This window comes from Culex pipiens, chromosome 1 (genome assembly GCF_016801865.2).
Source record: "Culex pipiens pallens isolate TS chromosome 1, TS_CPP_V2, whole genome shotgun sequence".
NCBI lineage: Eukaryota > Metazoa > Arthropoda > Insecta > Diptera > Culicidae > Culex > Culex pipiens.
This window is the reverse complement of record NC_068937.1, coordinates 77469532-77477598: the sequence shown is the minus strand read 5'-3', so window position 1 is coordinate 77477598 and position 8067 is coordinate 77469532. Positions and strand designations below refer to the sequence as shown.

Below are 8067 nucleotides of genomic sequence, written 5' to 3'. Positions count from 1 at the left end.
AGGTGCACGTGTAATCAACATGCCCATCGAAGGACGCTGCAGCGATGGCCGGACAGCCGGATCATGCCGGATCATGCTGCTGGAGCATAAATTTAACGAAAAGATGATTGTTTCTTTTAAGATGAACAAAACTACTAGTCAGATGAGTTTTAAATATAGTTAGAATACTTTATCAACATGAACTGTAAAAGAGACTGTAATGCTACTTATAAATATACTTAAAAATAGAACTTGTTTCAAAAGAAATCCAACTGCGTTCTGGGAAAACTCTCATAGCGCTACCGACACTCTTGCTGTAGACGCTTCCTCCACAGCAGACAGATTTGTGTTTCAGCCGGTAGAACAGTTGCTGGGTAGATTTCCGTCTCGTGCAATCAATTGCAGCGACTGAGCAATCAAGTACGCGTACAACTTTTTTTTTCTAGAAGTAGACATTGGCAAAGTTGAACATCACACTAGCTCAGGATCGCAACTTCAGGATGTTCCAGTGAGGTGGCTTCAATTCCGCTTTCATCAAGGTTGTTTCCGCTAACACTCTCGTCCGGAATGTGGTGGAGGTCACGTGAAGTTCGTTCAACAACAGTTTATTTCCAACCGAATCCGTCTGGTCCGTCTCATGGCGCAATGGGTTCTTGAGGATGCACCGAATGAACCGACCTTTGTCCTCGACCCTCCAGAACTTCACCAGCACGGCGTGAGTACGTTTGTTTTTCTTGAAGGCGCACCTCTTTCACGTCGTCCGGCGCGTTGAACCCAGCGCGCTCGCAGACACCACGGAACACCTCCAGGTGTTGATTCGGACGTTCCAACATTTTTCCCTTGATAAGGACTTCCTTTCCTCATGCAACCGATCTTGCCGCAGTTCCTAGATTCCCCATTTCAGCAGGTTTTCAGCGGAGACGACGTCGATCCGATGCGCAAGCTGCAGCAGCTTCCCAAGGAGGTCCTTGCTTAGCTTTTCCAGGTCGTCCAGCTTTTGCAGCTTTGCGTAAATCTCCTGCAACTGCTGTGAGACGCTGGAATTCGCCGTTTCGGAGTTCGTCGACCTGCCGTTCATTCCACCTTTGGAATTGATCGAGCGTCGGTCGGATCCGTTCATCCTAACCTCAATCTGCGACACGATCAATTTCACCGAAAAGCGACCACAGGGCCGGAACTCCACTTCTCCCGGGTCCGCAACGTACTACAGCGACCGGATTTATGCAAAACACAAGACAAAACGCGTGAATTAGTATTTCTTAATTTTTTTAGCGGACGGTAAACAATGCCGATCTTTCAGGTTGCAGTTGCTGCCGTTCTGTCCGGATGCTGCCAACATGCTAAAGCCGGGCCGCAGTGTCCTGCTTACTCCTGTCCGGGTGCCCCCGTTTTTTTTAAATCGACGATCTAGTCCGGCGACGGAGAAAATTTTTTTCAACAAACTGCTCGACTGATTTGACATCGAGAACTGTCATTTGCTCTTGACAGTTCTCGCTGTCAAAAAAATCGAGCAGTGTGATGCGAAAACGCAAGAAAAGGTAAACGAAAACGCGAGTTAACGCGGTTATCGCAAGTTAAAGCATGAAAAAGCGGAAAGGTAAAAGTGAACGCTGAAAAGGTTAGCAAAGGAATCTTTATCGCTCGGTCAACGCGGAAGTGTCATCTCCCTCGGGCCAAACTTTGAAAATCGGTGAAAACCGAGGGGTAGCTCACTTCCGCCTTTGTCGAGCGTTTAAGTTTATTTTTGCACCTTACTGGGTTCGCTACTCTCTTTTTAAAGACTTTCCTCCTTTTGTGTGCCTTTTCAAGCCTTAACGCGCGTTAGCACTCCTTTTGGTTAGCCTTCCGAAGCGGTTGCACGTCAAACTGCTCGATTTTTTTTGACAACGAGAACTGTCAAGTGCAAATGACAGTTCTAGCAGTAAATTTAATCGGGCAGTTTGTTTTGATGGAAAAAAGCAAAAGCTGTTTTAAATTTTAAATAAAAATAAATATTTAGATGGTTATCTGAAGCAACCGACTAAATTTACACATTAGCCTTGCCAGAACCCACTTTCCGAAACCGGTTATCAAGTTGTTGATCTTCACAGCAGAATATCTCTCGGCAGAATCTCGTTCCTTCCGACCTAGCGCAAGACCGCGGTCCATTCTCCGAATCCGTGTCGATGTGTACGATTCCGGGCAAGCAGTAGGTTGAACAGCGATTAAGAAATCCGGAGCTGAAACAGTACCGTCATCATTTTGTCTGAGATTGGGTCATACAAAAATGCTGAAATTTGTATCACCCAATCTCACCCCCCCAGACCCAATGTCACCCCTGATGACGGTAGTTGTAAAAGTGATGGGTCGTCGCGGTCATCCAGGAGGATCATTGTTTGGTCAAGCTACAACGGGACGGGTGGATGTTGGAAAGAAAAACTACACCAAAACGTCGCACACCGAAAAACACCCGGCTCAAACTTGAAAAAGTTAACATCTTCCCCACCTGGACGAACCTCAAGCGGAACCTGCTAACCCACGAGGAAAACAAGCCCTACACTTGTCCCCTCCACTACAAGGAAATGCTCAATCTACTAAATTCTGAATGCTCTAGCAAAACTTCCTGATCCACCAGATCATTCGCAGGTCGTTTTCTCCATGTCTGGTGGCGGTGTCAAAGAAGCCTTCCTGAAACGGCCCAGTAAGAATGTCCGCAGCTGTCGTTTATGGTCCGATCTGAAACGGCACACTCATTTCTTCGCCATGGACCACATCATAGAGATCGTCTGTCACATCTATTACGTTACGATACTAGCAACGGTCATCATTCCGGGAGGAGGGTAAACCCATCCTTACAGAACCGTTTCCCAGTTAAGCAGCCTATCCCAAACCCTTCCCCTTGTATATTTCATTCATTTATATTTTTTTACAATTAACAATACTTTTTTTAAATTAAACTAAACTAAATACAAGGAAATTAGATTGACAACTTTCGGCAACCTTCTCTACACCCAAAGCCCTAACTTTTCCAAAGGGTAGCCCACGAAACGTTTCTCTATGTGCCGCAGCTTATCCTATGCGGGCTACGGGTTGAAGCCGGTATCGGTTAGGATGCGAAGCAGGTCTGGATGGTTCGCGAAGAAAACACCGTAGACGCTGATCCGCTGGCGTTGAACAGAATCAGTTCCGACTCGCAGCGGATCAGCGCTGGGACCGGGGCGGAACGAGCTTGTTGATCTGCCCAACCGGATCCTACTAAACTAGGCCAAACGCGATGAGCACCCACACTGCCTGTTATCACCCAGGTCATCAAACGCCGACGACCGCAAACCAAGTTCTGCGCCGGAACCCGCACCTTACCGGCATGAATTCGGCATCTTTGCGTTTTTCGTTATTCTCCGCCTGGGTGTGCCGCGACCGCGATACTTGATGGCACAGGTAGAGTTGCGGTGCCGCGATGGTCAAGAATCGTGGAAAGACGGTTGGAGGATTGGTTGTTCTGTTTGTGCCTTCGAGAAAGGTTTCAAGTTCGTCAGATCAGAACTGCAAAAAGGAATAAAGTTAGGTCTTATAGAGTTAAAGCATAGACTAATCAAAGACTAAACACTCCGAACAAAATTTTTCAAAAATTATGACTCATAAGCTGTGAACCGCGGGTACCACGTTGAACCACACATCGGCTCGCCCCTCGTATGACAGAACGACATGGCAGCGCTGGTTTTTTCGATTTCGTTTTGTGCTGATTTACGCGCGCATCTTGTTTGTTTTTGTTTTGCTTAGCAATCAAGGCAGCAGGCTGCGCAAATAAGTCAATCAGCTGTGCAGGGATTTTTTTTTGGCGAAACAAGTGAAATTTACTGGTGTTTGGTTTGTAAGGTAATGTTTAGCTTTTAAAATAAATGCTTATTTGATTCGGTTTATCATTTGTGTTCTCTTTTCCAGATGATTGCTGTTTTCTCATCATTCCTCGCAAGCCAAATATGTTCAATACGAACGGCTCGATCGTCCGCGACCTCACCGCCGGATGATTGAATCATCTCGAACCTAGTCAACTCGATGGTAACGATTGCCTTCCGGAGTTTTGGACCCGAAGTGCGTGTTTGGCATTTCGATGTGCACATTATCCGTGCCAACAAGTTCATCGGTGAGGGTGTCGACTTCGGCGGGCCAACATTCCGGTCATCGCAGGCCACTCCGGCTAGACCATTATCCCAGTGAACCCCAGAGCTTCCCCAGGACAAGATTGCCGCCCTGACGGCACGCATTTAGGAGGTCCTCAAGGCCAAGGCCGGAGCCGGATCGGCCACGTTCACGACGGCCTACGCCGAAGACCGTTTTGCCCTCGCCGAACCTTGATCTGCCCAAGGTGAACGCCTACGAGCAAGAGCTGCAAAAGAAGGACATTCCGGAGCTGAAACAAACATCCGGAAGGGCGAGGAGTTTGTCAAGAAGAACTTTGTGAACGAAAAAAGTGAATTTCGATCATGTTGAAAAAAATAGTAACCAACCATTGAAAATAAACTTACAAGTGCATGATAAAAATATCAGCGTTTTTGTTTTCTTTATACTAAAGTAAAAGAAGGGTTTTTCCCATGACCCATTAAGCCCACAGTAATTTGGAACCCCACGTTGAACTTGAAGTCTTGTACGATCGGGGTTTCAAATGAATTTGGTCTTAAGAGGATTCTTGGACTTAGCGACTTCGGCGGGTTTCGGTTCCGGGACGAAGCGGGCTTTCTTTTTGGCGAAAGAGGTGCTCGGGGCGGTCGTACACTTTGTTGGTGATGCTGGTTCGGGGACAAATTTTTGTTTGACGACGTTATCGCTGGGGTTCGGAATGCCACAAGTTGATAGTTCAGAGCAAAGATCTTGGCTGTTTTGAGGTTTTTGAAGTAGGTGCAATTCGTCGAGGCCAAGATGGCGTCTGCAAGGACATTCTTTCCTTTTAGAGTGACAATTCCGGGTTGGAGGAGGATGGTTTTGCCCTGCCGGTATTAACCGGAGGCAGCCCGCGCCGGCTTTGCTTGGCAAACCCGACGGACCCTCACGTGATCGTTCTCGGAGAGGAAGATAATCAACATCCCGCAATGATCTAGATCGAGAGCCGCTTCTTGTCTAGAATCGACCACCCTCGGGATCTCGTTCGGGATCCCCTCCAGACGATGGTTCACTCTAGTAATCACCGTCCTCTTCCGGAAACTGGTTCCGTTTAAATCAAAACAAAAACCCAAACTCAAACAATAACATTGCGCCAAATGTCATGTCAAAGTCAGAGCTGCCAGTTGTTGCCATTTTTGACAGTGAACCGGCCCTGTCGAGGGGTCATAAAAAGGTTGAGTCATGGTTCAGAGCCCACTGAGTAGTCTTTTATTAGTCTATGGTTAAAGCTTTTCTTCTCGTACCCTTTATCCACCTCCACCAAACAACAGAATTCGCGTTGTAATGTGACGCCCTGGCCAACGCCGTTTGCTCCGGGAACAGTTTCTCCAACGGAATCGGAAACCTCGTCACGACGTGCCGCTGTCCGAGCGTCTCAGTTTCCGCACCTTGGCGAAACACAATTCTTCAGCCGAATGCAAACATCCGGCGGCAAACATCCGGCGGCAGTTGCAACCTCGACTGCTATCCTGACACTTGTTCCAGTTCCTCCGGCAATGGCCATCGATCCGCGCAGGAAAAACTCAAAAAATAATTCTGCTTGTTTATTTCGTTTTCGATTTTTTACTTTTGACAATCAAACTGCTTGAAAAAATAAAAACAAACACCGTGTTGTTTGTCAAGGTTGCAAGATCGATTTCTCGCAGCACTACATTCGAGCAGAAGCAAGCCGCCCTACGAGCGCTAACGGGCCTTAGTTGGCCTTATCTTGCCTTCTATCGTCGTTGTGAAAAAAATCGTCGCCTTGCTTAGCGTTCTAGAATTTCGAGCTTGTTCTGGTGCGTTTTGTTTTTCTAACGCGGAGTGAACTGCCCCTCGGTGAAAACTGAAAAACACGAGGCGACAAGTTTGATGCTTGATCTGCTTGACAGGCGGCGGCTCAAACGAAATGGGAGCGTTCGAAGATTATTGTACGGCCTTAAAGTGGAGGCCGTATGAAAATCACGTAACGGGTTAAATATTTTATTGAATATTGCAAACCTTGCATAACATTTTTCGGCAATGAATATTGAAAAAGCTTCCATGTTAAAATGTTAAAATGTTAAAATGTTAAAATGTTAAAATGTTAAAATGTTAAAATGTTAAAATGTTAAAATGTTAAAATGTTAAAATGTTAAAATGTTAAAATGTTAAAATGTTAAAATGTTAAAATGTTAAAATGTTAAAATGTTAAAATGTTAAAATGTTAAAATGTTAAAATGTTAAAATGTTAAAATGTTAAAATGTTAAAATGTTAAAATGTTAAAATGTTAAAATGTTAAAATGTTAAAATGTTAAAATGTTAAAATGTTAAAATGTTAAAATGTTAAAATGTTAAAATGTTAAAATGTTAAAATGTTAAAATGTTAAAATGTTAAAATGTTAAAATGTTAAAATGTTAAAATGTTAAAATGTTAAAATGTTAAAATGTTAAAATGTTAAAATGTTAAAAATGTTAAAATGTTAAAATGTTAAAATGTTAAAATGTTAAAATGTTAAAATGTTAAAATGTTAAAATGTTAAAATGTTAAAATGTTAAAATGTTAAAATGTTAAAATGTTAAAATGTTAAAATGTTAAAATGTTAAAATGTTAAAATGTTAAAATGTTAAAATGTTAAAATGTTAAAATGTTAAAATGTTAAAATGTTAAAATGTTAAAATGTTAAAATGTTAAAATGTTAAAATGTTAAAATGTTAAAATGTTAAAATGTTAAAATGTTAAAATGTTAAAATGTTAAAATGTTAAAATGTTAAAATGTTAAAATGTTAAAATGTTAAAATGTTAAAATGTTAAAATGTTAAAATGTTAAAATGTTAAAATGTTAAAATGTTAAAATGTTAAAATGTTAAAATGTTAAAATGTTAAAATGTTAAAATGTTAAAATGTTAAAATGTTAAAATGTTAAAATGTTAAAATGTTAAAATGTTAAAATGTTAAAATGTTAAAATGTTAAAATGTTAAAATATTAAAATGTTTAAATGTTTAAATGTTTAAATGTTTAAATGTTTAAATGTTTAAATGTTTAAATGTTTAAATGTTTAAATGTTTAAATGTTTAAATGTTTAAATGTTTAAATGTTTAAATGTTTAAATGTTTAAATGTTTAAATGTTTAAATGTTTAAATGTTTAAATGTTTAAATGTTTAAATGTTTAAATGTTTAAATGTTTAAATGTTTAAATGTTTAAATGTTTAAATGTTTAAATGTTTAAATGTTTAAATGTTTAAATGTTTAAATGTTTAAATGTTTAAATGTTTAAATGTTTAAATGTTTAAATGTTTAAATGTTTAAATGAGAGCTGGTCGAGTTCGGATCGGGAGAGTGAGAGGGGTTTTTTCTTCGGAGAGTGAGCGAGAGCATGAAATATAAGCGAAAAGGAATTTGAGAGGCTTCTTTGCCAGTGGTCATAGAGTGGGTGGTGTAACATGGGGTGGTGATTTCAACGACAATTTTGTTAGCGTCGCTCTCCACGGAACAATGTGTGGCAGTGTTGGTGTAAGCTGTCCGAAAATGGGGTCGGCAAACAACAACAGGTTGTCTTGGCGGCGTATTTTCTAGGCCGTTGATGGAGTTGCGGGCAGCAGAACCGGGTGAGCCAGTTCCAATAGGAATTATTCTGAGAAATTAGAATGTGAAAGCGTGTATGGGGATGTGTGAGTGTATGTGAGAAAGGGATTAAGCCGGCACAACTGATCTAGACAACTTTTTTGTTGATCTTATTTGGACAGTGTTGCCAAAGACTTGGATGTTTCAAACAAGAAACTTTTTTATTAATTTCTTTTTGCACTTTTTCTATAAAAACATCTCTCTTAATTAGTATGCTAACAAGTAACATGTATTTCAACATTTGTAAAAAGGTTAACTAATTCAAAATTAGTTATTTTATTTTTAATCTGTTCTCAATATATACTTTTTCAATAGTCCTCCTTGTTCCGGCTCATTGAAAGATGTGTGTGCCATAAACTCTTTCG

General features: G+C 41.1%; 1 long non-coding RNA gene across 1 annotated transcript; it reads right to left on the bottom strand.

Annotated features, from left to right (window-relative positions):
• Window positions 1-37: 37 nt before the first annotated feature.
• Window positions 38-6024, bottom strand: LOC120427193 (uncharacterized). Its single transcript, XR_005606830.2, has 3 exons — window positions 5361-6024; window positions 596-3501; window positions 38-421 (listed from the first exon to the last, which is right to left on the bottom strand). It is a non-coding gene; the product is annotated as an uncharacterized LOC120427193 (long non-coding RNA).
• Window positions 6025-8067: the final 2043 nt, after the last annotated feature.